We start from the raw sequence: 15205 nt of genomic DNA, 5'->3' as shown, positions 1-15205 counted from the left end.
CCAGCGATGTAACTACCAACGCAACGAGAACATGATGACCTTGTCACCATTTCCACAGCCACTGAATGAGACCGAACAAACAAAAAGATCCAGATCCAAGTCGGTATCGCGATGAAGGGAAAGAGAACAGAGCGGCCCACGGATAACGGCAACGGGTGGGGAACGCAACACCCAGCGCAAGGTAAGCTGGGTCAACGTCATCACAGGGCACAATCATGCGTCGACGGAAAATAATGGCGTTCAAACCACAAGACACTCGAGGTACGAAGACGCGATAATGATTCTGCGAAGACAGAAGGATGAATTGAAGCGAGAGCTAGAACAGCGAAAGGAAAAGACGCAAGAGAAGAAGCGAGCACAGAAAAACAGCTCGAACACCTCATGCGAGAATTAGAACAATTACGGAAAGAACAGACTGAGCAATCGCAAACACCACGGCCGCGGCCTCCATCCCCAGCACCACCATCATCACCAACACGACCAGAGGCAGCAACACTGTCGAACCAGCAAGCGATGATAACCCAGAACTATAACTCCTGTCGATAACTACTGTCGCTTACCCGTACCTTGTTGAATTTGCTCACGTTCAAGACACTTGAAGAGCGCATCAACGCCAACGTAACCGTCATGATGGAAACCACAATGTCCACGGTAACGCAGGTTATGTGAACCACGGTAAGACAGATGATACAGACTGGGTTCCAATCTCTCAAGAGCGAAACCGAGAACCAGATTCAGGCACTACAGACCAAAAAGACACAATCGGGAGGAAGTTTCAGTGAACGCATCCACATGCTAGAGGAAAGAGATAATGCTCGCAAGAAACCTAAGTACCCTGCAAGAGAAGCCAAGATCATGGAGACGAGGCCAACTAAAGAGAAAGATGACTACAAGCAACACCCAGAGCTCAGAAATTGGCAGTAGAGCTGGCATTCTATTCAAAGTAAGAGAAAAAAGCTTGCACAATTCTGCACGCAGTTTGAACCAAATATTATAGCCCTACACGAAACCGAAGCTGAAGACTTCAAGGTCAGTGGTTACCTCACTCACGTCACCGACGGTAAGACGAGGACAGCAATCCTGACCAAGAAGGTCACAAACACTCAACGACACGACTTCCAACACCGCATCGAACACACCTTTGTAGGAATCGTACCCGAGAAAAAACAGTAGCAAAGCCTCTTTGTGTTAACCGTGTACAGCGGTTGTAACCGTGTGTAAAGGACTCCCTAAAGGATATAGCCAAGCTAATGCGAGAAGTGAAGAAGTTGAGCAAGGTTAACGGGCTGATAGTCGTTGCAGATTTTAATGCTGCCCATGTGGCCTGGGGGTATGCGTCCTCAAAGAAAAAAGGAGATGTGCACAACGGAGCCCAACAACACCTCCTCACGCTACTGATCGACCCGCAGACACCCACGCGCATCGGCAACAGTGTATCTAGAAACACCAGCCCCGACGTCACATTCCTACGTGGACTCAAATAGTATGAGTGGAGCTGCATGGACGATAATCTGGGTAGCGACCATTATATTGACACATGTACTTGTCTTTATCGGGGGACACGTTTCACCGCCTAACAAATGTTATCGCACAGCGCAGGACGCATTTGAATGTGTGGGAAGTTTCTGGAATGTTATCGTTGGTTCCATCCACTGTCTGTGACCGAAACTTGTGTAATCTCATCGCATGTGTGCGCGACGCGAATATTGTAGAACGTTGTAGAAGGCACGCGAGTCCCAGCGATTGCTCTGGAACATTCGACGACTGATGTATAAAAGGGGACGCGCTTGACCCGCTGATCAGATTTTCGACGATCGCCGACTGTTTTCGCCGCTCTCGTTGTGCTTTAAGTGTAGCCTGTTTTGTGGGCACAGGTTCGCCAAATAAAAGCTAGTTTTGCCTTTCACAGTATTGCTACTGTGTTCTTTGACGTCATGACCACGTGACATCTGGTGGAGGTGCTTTGCGTTCATGTACCGGACGCCCCCACAAAGCCGTGACCTAAGCCCTCACGCGGAAGACAACACCAACGTCGCCAAGAACCAGCGAGGTAGCCGCAGGCTGCAAGGACTACCCCGGAGGACCGACTTTTGCCTGAGACGACCAGGAAGATCGCCACCAAGCCCACCCCAATGGCAGCCCCAGAGTCCCCCGTCGTGCTTCAGCAGCCCAGGGAGCCGCCGACGTTCCGCGGTACAACGTTCGAGGACCCGGAAAGCTGGCTCGAGACGCGTGAGAGAGTCGCTACATTTAACTACTGGAACAGCGAAGACAAACTGCGATATGTCTTCTTCACATTGGAAGACGCGGCCAGGACGTGGTCCGAGAACAGAGAAGCCACCTTAACGACCTGGTAACTGTTCCGAAGCGGCTTTTTGCAGACATTCGCAAGCTTCGTGCGCCGAGAACGAGCCCAAGTGCTATTAGAAACCCGGGTGCAGCTACCTAATGAGACAACTGCCATCTTCGCGGAGGAAATGGGCCGTGAATTCCGCCACGCCGCCCCTGAAATAACTGAGGAGAAGAAAGTCGGCCTACTCATGCGTGACGTGAAGGAGGAATATTTGCCGGAATGGTACGAAACCCACCGAAGACCGTCGACGAGTTTCTTCGCGAAGCTACCAGCATCGAGAAGATACTCGAGATGCGAAACCGGCAATTCGACCGGCGCGCGAACTCGAAAAACTACGCCAGAGTTCAGTCACCGGCCACCGACGACCTACGCGAGACTATCCGAGCCGTCGTGCGGGAGAAGCTACAGAAGCTGTTCCCATCATCACAGCCTCAAGTGGCTTCGATTGCCAACGCCGTACGTGAGCAGCTACAAAAACAACTCGGGGTAGCCCCTGAATCGCCGCAGCCTAAGCCGCAAGCGATGACCTACGCCCTCGTCGCCCGCCGTCAAGGTCCCGTAAGGTCCCGCCCGCCGTCAAGGTCCGGTCGCCCACCACACCAGGGCCCCGTAACACCGCAAGAAAGTTACAACTGCATGGGAAGGCCCTCAGATTCGAACCGCTGGAGGATACCTCGTTATGCCGACTGGAATCTGCACGGTCAAAATTACCGGTCATGACCGGACTTACACTGCCACATTCGTTATCCTCCAACAGTGTTCACGAGACGTCATTCTCGGCATGGACTTCCTGAACCAACACGGCGCAATCATACACCTGAAGTCAAAATCGATAACGCTGTCGGAAGATCAAGCGATACCGCCGGAGAGCTCTCGTAGTCACCACGCCTTGAGTGTGCTCGAAGATCAAGTGAGCATCTCGCCTTGCTCGAGCATTGTTATTACGGTCGGCACAGAAATACCCGCTGACGTAGAAGGCGTCATCGAAGGCGACCAACGTCTACTGTTCGTGAAATTTGCGTCGCTAGAGGAATCGCTCGACTGCACGGAGGAAACACGAAAGTGTTTCTGACAAACTTCAGCCAGGAGTTCAAACACATCAACAAGGGCACGACGATCGCATTCATCGAGGAAATTCTGGAAAGAAGCAATGCGTTTGTCCTCTCGGATTCTGCCGCATGTATCCCGACGACCGAAGTTCCCGATCCAGACTTCGAGATAAATCCAAGTTTCCCCATGATTCAGCAACAACAGCTGAGAAGTTTACTTCGACGGTACAAAGAGTGCTTTTCGACGTCATCAAGGATTCGACAAACGCCAGTAGCAAAGCATCGCATAATAACTGAAGAGTGTGCTCGACTACTCCGCCTGAGCCCTTTTCGTGTTTCTACACGAGAACGTGAGGATATAAGGCACCAAGTCTACAAAATGCTGCGCGAAGACATCATCCAATCGTCCAAAAGCTCGTGGGCATCTCTTGTAGTCTTGGTGAAGAAAAACGACGGAACCCTACGTTTCTGCGCCGATTATCGTCATCTGAACAAGATCACGAAGAAGGTCGTACACCCCCTGCCACGAATAGACTACGCATTGGATCGGTTCTGCAACGCTAAATACTTCTCGTTGATGGACCTCAAGCCTGGCTATTGGCAAATAGAAGTCGACGAAAAATATCGCGAAAAGACCGCCTTCGTCACCCCAGACCGCCTCTACGAGTTCAAGGTTATGCCATTCGGACTATGCTCGGCGCCTGCAACGTTCCAGCGCGTGATGGACACGGCTTTAGCAGGATTGAAGTGGCAGACCTATCCCGTTTACTTGGATGACGTCGTCGTCCTCGCCGGAAATTTCGACGATCACCTCGGGCGGCGTGCGACAGTACTAGAGTCCATCAAATCATCAGGGCTTACTCCGAAGCCGGAAAAATGACGCTTCACTTACGATGACCTTCTGTTCCTAGGCGACGTAATCCGCACATCTGGTGTCCATCCATACCCGCAAAAGACAGCTGCCATCGCACAGTCCCTGCAACCCATCGACAAGAAGGCAGTGCGTAGATTCCTAGGCATGTGTACCTACTACAGGCGCTTTGTCAAGGGCTTTTCACGCATCGCTGAGGTGTTGACACGTCTAACTAAAGGTGATGTTGAGTTCAAGTGGGAAATGCCGCAGGCCGACGCATTTGAAGAACTCAAACGACGCATGTAGTAACCGCCGGTAGTTGCGCACTTCGACGAGTACGCCGATACAAAAATCCATACTGACGCCAGTAACCTAGGCCTCGGTGCCGTTCTAGTCCAGAGCAGAAACGGAGTCGAACAGGTGATAGCTTACGCTAGCCGGTCGCTGTCAAAAGCGGAAGGCGATTATTCCACGACTGAAAAGGAATGCCTCGCCATCATTTGGGCTACAGCAAAATTCCGCCCTTTTCTTTATGGTAGGCCATTCAAAGTCGTCAGCGAGCATCACGCGTTGTGTTGGCCAGCGAATATAAAGTATCCTTCAGGACGACTGGCGTGGTGGAGCCTAAGACTGCAAGAATACGACATCACTGTAACCTACAAGTCTGGACGAAAACACTCCGATGCCGATTGCCTATCACGCGCCCCCATTGACCCGCCGCCGCAAGATTACGAGAATGACGACGCCTTCCTTGGAATGATAAGCGCGGAAGACTTCGCTGAACAGCAACGCGCAGACTCGGAGCTAAAATGCCTCGTCGAATATTTGGAAGGGCACACCAACGTTGTCCCCAGGGCATTTAAGCGCGGATCATCTTCATTCACGCTTCAAAACAATCTACTCGTGAAGAAGAACTTCTCACCAGTCCGCGCCAACTACCTTCTTGTTGTTCCGTCGGCGCTGCGTCCAGAAGTACTGCGCGCCCTACATAACTATCCGACACCGGCCACCTCTGCTTCTCCCGGACGCTATCCAGGACACAAGAAAGGTATTACTGGCTGCGCCTAACCGCCGACGTCGCCCGTTACGTCAAGACATGCCGAGACTGTCAGCGACGCAAGACTCCACCCACAAGGCCAGCCTGATTACTGCAGCCGATCAAGCCTCCTTGCCGCCCTTTTCAGCAGATCAGGATGGACTTGTTGGGAACGTTTTCGACGTCAACGTCCGGAAATAAGTGGATCATCGTGCCGACGGACTACCTCACCCGCTTCGCTGAAACTAAAGCTCTGCCGAAAGGCAGCGCAGCCGAAGTGGCAATATTTTTCGTCGAAAGCATTCTGCTGTGACATGGTGCCACAGAAGTCCTCATCACCGACAGAGAGACGGCCTTTACTGCGGAGCTCACCCAAGCCATTCTTCAGTACAGTCAGACAAGGCACCGGACGACAACTGCCTACCACCCACAGACGAGTGGCCTTACGGAGCGCCTGAATAAAACCCTCGCCGACATGCTCGCAATGTACGTCGACGTCGAACACAAGACCTGGGATGACATCCTGCCGTACGTAACCTTCGCTTACAACACGGCGGTGCAAGAAACAACACACATCACACCGTTTATGCTGGTTTACGGCAGGAACCCGACGACGACGCTCGACGCCATGCTGCCGCACGTGACTGAGGAGGATGCGAAATGCGAAGGTTGTGGGTTCGGCTCCCACCTGCGGCAAGTTGTTTTTTCATCCACTTTAATTTCCACTAATTTATCGTTTTTCTATTTCATTTATTCAGCACAAGTAATTTTCCCTATGTTGTCCTTGGTGTCAGTGTTTGTTGGCTTCTCGTGATAAGACTAATAAAAATCGGGCCCCTCGGTTAACCCCCTTTCTTCTCGTTTGTCACTGAGGAGGAGAATCTCAACGTCGCTACCTATCTCCAGCGCGCTGAAGAAGCCCGAGAGCTCGCCCGCCTACGGATCAAGAACCAGCAGCGTACCGACTGTCTGCACTACAGCCTCCGACGACGCTTCGTCGAGTACCAGTCCGGTAACCGTGTTTGGGTTTGGACCCCAATTAGTCGACGAGGACTCAGTGAAAAACTATTGCGACGTTATTTCGGACCTTACAAGATCATCCAACGTGTTGGAGAACTGGACTATGAGGTCGTGTCAGACGGCATTTCGCAGTCACAGCGGCGCCGGGCACGATCTGAAGAGGTCCACGTAGTGCGTCTGAAGCCCTTTTACGCACGCTGACGAACTTCCTTATTTTTGTTTTCTTTGCTACGAGTGCTGTTATTTGTCACTTTCGTTTGTTTGCAGCATCGGGTCGATGCTCTTTAAGAGGGGGGTATTGACACATGTACTTGTCTTTATCGGGCGACATGTTTCACCGCCTAACAAATGTTATCGCACATCGTAGGAGGCGCTTGCATATGTGGGAAGTTTCCGGAATGTTATCGTTGGTTCCATCCACTGTCTGTGACCGAAACTTGCGTGATCTGATTGCATGTGTGCGCGACGCGAATAATGTAGAACTTTGTAGAAGGCACGTGAATCCCAGCGATTGCTCTGGAACATTCGACGACTGATGTATAAAAGCAGACGCGCTTGACCCGCTGATCAGATTTTCGACGATCGCCGACTGTGTTCGCCGCTCTCGTTGTGCTTTAAGTGTAGCGTGTTTTGTGGGCACAGGTTCGCCCAATAAAAGCTAGTTTTGCCTTTCACAGTATTGCTACTGTGTTCTTTGACGTCACGACCACGTGACAATACAGTGCAAACGATCAGCCCGCACCACAAAGCGACCATCAAGACGGGAAAGCCAGGATCACGGACTGGCAGGCATTTCGCAAAGACGACAGCGCGAATAATGCGACGATAGACGACATAGAATAACTGATCAGAGGAGTCGTGGACAGAGCCGAGAAGCGTACGAGGACAATGCGAGACACCCCCGCAAGACACCCCCGTTGTCGTCCCACACACACTCCACCTGTGGGAGGCGCGGAGGGGACTCGCGAAACGCTGGCAGCGTAACAAGTGCAACCGGAAACTGAAAATTCGAATCTTCAGGCTGATCGAGGAGACGCAAGAGTACGCTGAACAATTTGAAAAAAAAAAAACTGGCGCGAAACATGTAACAAGTTTCAAGGGACCTTAAGCAGCAAGCGCACTTGGGTGGTACTCAAAATCTAAGAAGGAGAACGAGGACGCCGCAAAACAGAAAGTGCAGAGATTCATGCACAACCACCGGGGAAAGAGGAAGACATTATCAAAGAAGTGAAGGAGAAGTTCCTCGGTAGGGAGCGGAATATACCTGTAGATTCGCGCTTTGACATGTATCGAGGCAACCCATATATATAACTGGATCGGCCCTTCACAGGAGCAGAAATCGAGAGGGCCTTGAGCAAGCTCACCCGCAGCGCTGCGCCGGGGTACGACAGAATAAACAACACGAAACTCCGGAATCTTGACGGACCCTCTGTAGACGCCATCTTAAACTACATCAAAGAGTGCTGGGAACGCGGTAAAGTACCACCAGAATGGAAACATGCCGAGGTAACCACGATAGCTAAGCCTAACAAGCCCATCAGCGTGCAGAACCTTCGATCTACATCTCTCACCTCGTGTGCAGGAAAAATCTACTTTCACATGGTGCACAACCGCATGATCGAACATCTAGAAGACAACGGACCCGTCCCAAATACCATGTTCGGATTTAGAGCTCACCTGTTCACGCAAGGCGTGTTACTGCAGATGAAGGTAAAAGTCATCGACAAGCTGGACACACACAGAAAAAGAGAAATCCTTGCACTTGACGTGAAAGGTGCTTTTGAGAACGTGTCACACGAAACCATACTGCAACACCTCAACGTATATAACGGCGGGAAAAATATATAATTACATCAAAGCTTCTCTGAAAGAACGGACAGCCACAATGGGGATAGGCAACTTACGCTCTGAGAAATTCGACATACCATGAACGGGAACGCCACAAGGCTCCGTCATTTCGTCGATGCTACTCAATCTGGTGATGAGCTCGCTACCCGAAGAACTGAAGCAAATAGGAGAGATTCGTCACGCAATATATGCTGACGACCTCCCCGTGTGGACTACGGGAGGGTCGATAAGTAAACAGGAAGACTCTCTGAAGTCGAGCCCGTCTGGTCGGGAGGCATCATGAAGAAGGGTAAAAAGAAGGACACCGACCAGTGAATGAATACAAGAAAAGATGTTTCGGCTCCCCTGACGGGAGCCATGTTCACAATGAAATCAAGGACGTGCGATACAATGTTTATATGGCTTTAAAATATGATGTAAGCAGCGCGTGTATCTGCATTTTAATTCAGTGCACCCGATGAACCAGAAGAGATCGGTAGTAGCCTCTCTTGTCGGCAGAACCAAGCGTATCTGCACAACGCCACAAAGCCGGGCTGCCGACCTACAAGAGGTTCACCGTAATCTCTCGGCATGTGGCTACCCGAGGTCGTTTGTGAACTCGGTGGAACGCCATCTGTCTCAGCCCCCAAGGCCTGACTGTGTGCTCCCAAGAAAACGCGCCCCCATACCGTATGTGCCCGGTGTGAGCGAGGGCTTAGCCCGCGTTCTACGCGGCTATGACGTTCAGAAAAGACGTTTAGACGAATAGCTCCCGTACCGTCCCAAAAATTACGCCACCGGCTGGTAAACGTGAAAGACAAGCTTCCAAAGACTAAGTTTCCTGGCATCGTCTACGGGATTCCATGTGAAGACTGCGACTGCGTATATATCGGCGAGACAGGAAAAAAAAAATTCGAACAGCGGTTGAAGCAGCATATCAACGATGTCAAAAAGAAAAAAGTCACCTAAACGCCTTGGCAGAGCATGCAGATGACTTGGGCCACAGGATTGATTGAGATAACGCCAAGATATCAGAAAAAGAGAGAAATTTGACATCGAGACACCACTTGGAATCCATCCTAATCCAAATGACAGATAGCACCCTCAACCGGAATGACGGAACCCTCCCCCCCATTTACACGCGCTGCTTACATCATATTTTAAAGCCATATAAACATTGGATCGCACGTCCTTGATTTCATTGTGAACAAGGCTCCCGTCAGGGGAGCCGAAACGTCTTTTCTTGTATTCATTCAGTGGTTGGTGTCCTTTTTACCCTCTTTCAGCAAGACTCTCTGCAAGAAGCGGTTGACAGAACGGAAGAGTTGCTGGAAGCATGTGGACTGACGTGCGCACCTGAAAAGTCGGAGCTCTTGGTGCTAAGAAAGCGCACAAGAGGCCGACAACCGCAGCAGATACCAGACGCAGAAGTAAAGGTGGAAGGCATCATGATTCCGCAGGTTACGACGCTCCGCATCCTCGGACTGCTGATTCAAAAGGAGGGAACCACAGAAGCAGAGTTGGAAAAAAATTTGAAGGACAGTGTAACAAATAACCCACCTTATCAAAAGAGTGATGAGCAAAAGTCATGGACTCAAAGACGAAGACTCCGTGAGAATGATAGAAGCGCTGCTGACGAGCATCCTTACGTACGGGGCCCATACGTTGACATGACGAACAGTCAACGAGACAAAGTAAACGCCCTCATCAGAAAATCCTACAAAATTTCCTTGTGCCTGTCCTCCTCCACATCAACAGCAAAACTACTCAAAAAGGGAGTCCATAACACGTGGGAAGAGCTCGTGGAAGCGCACAACATCAACCAAGCGGCGAGACTGAAGCTGACAAAGACGGGAAGAGCCCTGCTCCAAGATGTGGACTACCAAGTCGAGGATGCGAGGCACCTGCCTCAGTGCATTCCACACGAGGTCAGAGACAAGCTACACATAAGTACTAATTCCAAGAAACGTGCATCCCGAGAACTGCAAGGCGAGAATACAAGCGCCCAAGCACGTATTCTCAGGCACCAACAGCAAAAAAGAAAATGTGAGATACACGGACGCAGCTCTATACAGAACAAACGGCCAATTTGCAGTCAGCGTGGTCGACGAGAAGGGCGAACAACTTACAGCCACATTCATACGTGCCAAGGACGCGAGCACAGCGGAAGAGCTAGGCTTAGGCCTGGCCATCGCAACTTGCAAGACCCTGGTTACCATGGTGACAGACTCGCAAGAAGCATGCAGGAGGTATGTGAACGGAAGGATCGGAAAGGTAGCACTTCAGGTCTTCAAAAACAGCGACACAGAAACAGCACAAATCCTCTGGAGGCCGGGACCCGGGTCTCCCGCGTCGGAAGCAGGTTGCGCACGGCGCGGCTCGAGATCATGCACGCCGAGCTATCACCGACACGCAGAGAACACGGACCGACGACTGTGACGAGGATGATAAATGGATATCCAAGAAGTACTCGGATATCTTCGCGTATTACAGGAAGCCGAGGCGTCGCTACCCGCCCGCGCATAAGATGATGAGTAGGGAACAAGTGGTAACCTGGAAAAGACTAGCGGATGGAACCTACCCGCATGGAACACTGCTGCACGCCATGTATCCGGGCACCTACGGTCGAGACTGCAACTTCTGTCCGCCGGACACACCCAACATCATGCGCCATATGGTGCTCGAGTGCAGGAATAACCGACAAGTACTGCCGTCATCACCACCACCAGGCGATAACATGCAGGAAGAAGTGGATTCAGAGGAAGAATCGGAAGACCAGTGGGAGGCTCTGCTGGTGACGCAAGACCCTGACAACCAGCTACCATTGGTGAACAGGGCACGGGAGGCGGCAGCGAGCCATGGCTACCTGGACTGAGGTAACCATCCACCTTTGGGCTCAAGAACCCGGTCTAACAATAAACTTGATTTATCTCTCTCTCTCTCAGAGAATGATAGTACTTCGTGGATGGTGGGTTTCAGATGAAAGATTAAGGCAAGATCATCTGCGTAAGCGAATATATTTAGTTTTGCCAAATATTTTAGTACCCTGAACATCTCTACACTGTAGAATGGTAATACACAATGGTTCGAGATAATGGGCAAGTAAATGTGGCCGAGCAAGCTGTACTCAGAAGAGTCTGCCGGTATCTCGAAGACCAATAATGTTTGGCGAACCGCTTAATCGGCTTCCGACCCGGGCTCTCGACGCAGGATACAATGCTTCTCCTGAAACACCAGATCATAGATGCCGGGGCCACTTGGGACACGCACGCCATTCTCAGCCTCGACCTGGAGAAGTCGTTCGATAACGTCGAGCACTCGGCAATACTTAAGGCGATCACGGACCTAGGGCTCGGGCGCCGCTTCTACCAGATCGTGCACTCCTTCCTAACTCGTCGCAAAGCCATGCACCATGCCGAAGCTAGAGCTCACGATGTAAGAAGTCGAGCTCGGACAGCATGGCACCCCCAGGGCTTCGTCTTCTCGCCGACGCTGTTCTACCTAGTGATGATCGGGGTCTCCGAAAGACACTCGAAGATAGAAGAATTTAACCATACGGTATCGGTAACCACGGGGTCGACCAGCTTTATCAAATCCGCTCTGCAGAAGGCCGTCGAAGCCACCGAATGCTACCTCAACCACATCGGTCCAAGTGCTCCTCCACCAAATCGAAGCTGCTACTGCTGGCACAGCGACAAGGAAAAAGGCCCTAGAGGAGGAAACCCCCGAATGAGCGCAACATCACCGTCCTCACCAGAGACGGTCGCCCTATCCCCAGGGTCGACTGCATCCGAGTTCTGGGATGATAATCGAGGCGTGCGGATCAAACATTCAAACAGTCCACAAGCTGACGACAAGGACGGGCAACGTGACACGACTCGTACGCAGAGTGGCCAACCGCCACCACTGCCTCAAAAAGACAATCTGCTACGTATCGTTCACGTGTTCGCCCTATGTCTCTTTACCTACGTCACAGCAGTGCACAAGTGGAAGCAATAGGACCGTGACAAGCTCAATACTGTTGTGATCGGCCGTTCGCCCCGAGACACCCTTCGGCCACGGCTCGCGCAATTATGGTGAACGGGCCGACGGCCTCGTCCAAATGGTTCTCGACACGGATGGTGTATGACGAGCTCGGGAGAAGCTCGTTCAGGAGAGGTTTGATCAATTAGAATGATACGGCCATCACTTGTCAGCCGCACAAATTGGCATGTCGCAGTCGGAGACGCAATCAGTGTAATGACACGGCCATCACTTGTTAGAGTACGATCGGAGTCAGTGCACGTTCCCCTCCTTTCCCTGTTTGTGCCCACGATGTGCGTGCGTTTCCGACCAAGTTCCCCTTTCAGGGAAAGGGCAACCTACCTCCTGGTGGCTGGAACCTGATGCCATCGGCCTCCTGACACCGGATTGGGGGAAGTGACTGAGCAATGTTAACGCAAGGCATGAAAGGAACATCTGGCGGCGGCAGTGATCGGCGACTACCACTTCATCAACTTTTTGTTTTACTTTTCATTTTCTTATACATTTGTAAATATATACGTGTTTGTCTAACGTCCTGAATGTCGGACCTAGCCTCACGTTCATTTACCTCGCCACGAGGAAAGAGGATCCCATGTCTTCGAACCCCGAGTCACTACATTGGATGGCAACGGCAAGATAGTCTGCGCAGAGTTCGACTTCGGCATGGTGAATGCACGACCTTTTCTTCTTGAGAGTTGCCAGGCTTAACGTGGTTCTTCCTGGTAGAAGGGTGTTAGAAGCGTCGTTGAAGGTTACCTTGAGTCAACACTTATTTCCTTGAGAAATTTGTGGGCAAAAGAGAGGTAGTCATGGATTGGAATAGTTGCGCAGGACAGATCTAAACGCCATATGCGGAGAATGCGGGATTGATTGTGGGAAGCAGCTACAGAAAACGGAGGTCATCGATGCGATAGAGGCAAGCGGCAGAAATGACGAGGAGATCGTGGAGGCTTGGGAGGATATTCAGGACAAGAGAAAGCGAGAGATGGATAAATGCGAGCACCAGAGGAAATGAGAACAGGATGAACGCGAGTATCAGAAAGGGCGAGAGCAGTATGAACGCGAATACCAGAGAAAGCGAGAGCAGGATGAAGGCGATCGCGAGAAAGAAGCCAAAATAAGGCGGGGCAAAGAGTACCAAAAAGAGAGCAGGATGAGCGCGAATGCGAAAGGGAAGATGGTTAGCGAAGGCGACAGTACAGAATACGGATGGAGGAAATGGACAGGGAAATCCAGTATTTCAGGGCACTGCAGGCACGGTCTAGGCTGCATGGATTCGAGGATGGCGAATACAGAAATTTTTCGTGAATGTTTGCGCAGTGGTGCAGCTGGACCGTGACTGTTGGTTGGTAGGGTCGTTGCGAGTACTTCCCTGTGGCGTTTCCTGCTGCTTAGCTTGCCTTTCTGATGCCGACTCGAACAAGTACGATCTGTCTAAACAGGCATTGTTGCGCCATTTCAGCATTCATGTGGAGAGCGAGAGACAAAATCAAAGTGACCAGTACAAAATTTGTCCTGTCGAAGACACTAATGTTGCGCCAGTAAATGAAGAGCACGAAAAATACGAGGTATCGAAATCCTCATAGAAAGAGCGCGTTGCGAGCGAGGCCGTTGCCAGTCTACAGAGAGGGGTCATTGCGGAGGGAGTCCCTTGCGAGGACGAGGCTTGTTCCGATAGCCATGTGAACGTTAAGGAGGCGATGGAGACCTTCCTCGTATCCGAGCACTTCGGCGACTTTTCGGAATTGTCTAGGATAAGCCCAGATGCGGTGGCGGCCGAGCCAATAGAAGACTCGACGCGGCAGAGTGGAGAGGAAATCGCTCAAGGCTCCAGCATCGGTGACTGCGCAATGCAGTCGTACACTGAAACCGAGTTAGCGGCTATCCCGGAGAGCCCTCCTTGCGGGGACGAGACTTGTTCCAGCAACCCCATGAGGGTCAATTTAGGCCTGCATACCTTCCTCGTGCTTAAGCACTTGAGGGAGTCTCTGGCATTGCCGAAAATAGAGAGCGAAGTACATGCAGTGGCGATCCGGAAAGGCTTTCCTTGTGGGTACGAGGCTTGTTTCAGTAGCGCTAGCAGTGCAAAGGAGGCGCTGAAAACCTTCTTCGTAACACCGCACTTGAGCGACGTTCCGGAATCGACTAATGTAGAAAATGCCATGGTGGTCAGGCAGGACAGGAATCCGATGCTCGAGGGTTCTAGTGACACATTCCGTGACCACCTGGCAGAGAAAATTGGTTCAAGCGGCGGAGGATCAAAAGAGCGAAGTATTCGGCGCATCGAAAACTGACGAAAGACGCCACAACGCCGCGCGTGAGACAGAGAGAGGCCGTCGCGCAGAGCCGAAGAACGGTTTGTTGTGGCGATTCAGGAAACGGAGGCGTCGCGAAAGGTTGATAACGACAGGAGAAAGCGTGTCTCTCCGAGTAAGGGTGCGGCGGAAAAGTTTAACGGGGCTGATTGGGGGAAGTGACTGAACAATGATCACGCTAGGCATAAAAGGAGCATCTCACGGCGGCAGTAATCGGCGACTACCAGTTAATCTTCAACTTTTCTCTTTTACTTTGCATTTTCTTGTACATTTGTAAACATGTACGTGTTTGTCTAACGTCCTGAATATAGGACGCAGCCTCACGTTCACTTACCCCTCCATGAGGAAAGAGGATCCGACGTCTTCGAACCCCTAGTCGCAACAATGCTCATCCGAAAGGTAGTGAAGAACGCCTTCAGGCCCCCGATCACCACGCCTATGCATCGATTTCATGAGCTCGGGGTGCACAATACGCTCGAAGAGATCGTTGAGGCTTAGGAGAGAGAGCAGGTGATTCGATAAATAATAGATTTATTTCCAGTTCTCGTCATTATATATACACCCTCGAAACTTCATACAGCACATGCAAAATTTCGGTAAAAATGAACAAAAACAATGTAAACACGGAACCACACGTAAGCACTTTTTTGACTCACATATTGGGAACGTGTACATGAGGCAACATGTACATGTTCAGCGCGAACAAAGATAATCGAGCTCTTTCGAGGA

The 15205-nt window shown here is 51.1% G+C and overlaps 1 protein-coding gene across 2 annotated transcripts in view; it reads left to right on the top strand.

Annotated features, from left to right (window-relative positions):
* Positions 1-15205, top strand: part of LOC142592533 (uncharacterized) — a 161022-nt gene that overhangs the window by 46581 nt on the left and 99236 nt on the right. The window lies entirely within an intron of this gene.

The sequence above is a fragment of the Dermacentor variabilis genome, chromosome 9 (assembly GCF_050947875.1).
Source record: "Dermacentor variabilis isolate Ectoservices chromosome 9, ASM5094787v1, whole genome shotgun sequence".
Classification (NCBI taxonomy): domain Eukaryota; kingdom Metazoa; phylum Arthropoda; class Arachnida; order Ixodida; family Ixodidae; genus Dermacentor; species Dermacentor variabilis.
This window is presented reverse-complemented; position numbering and strand designations above follow the sequence as displayed.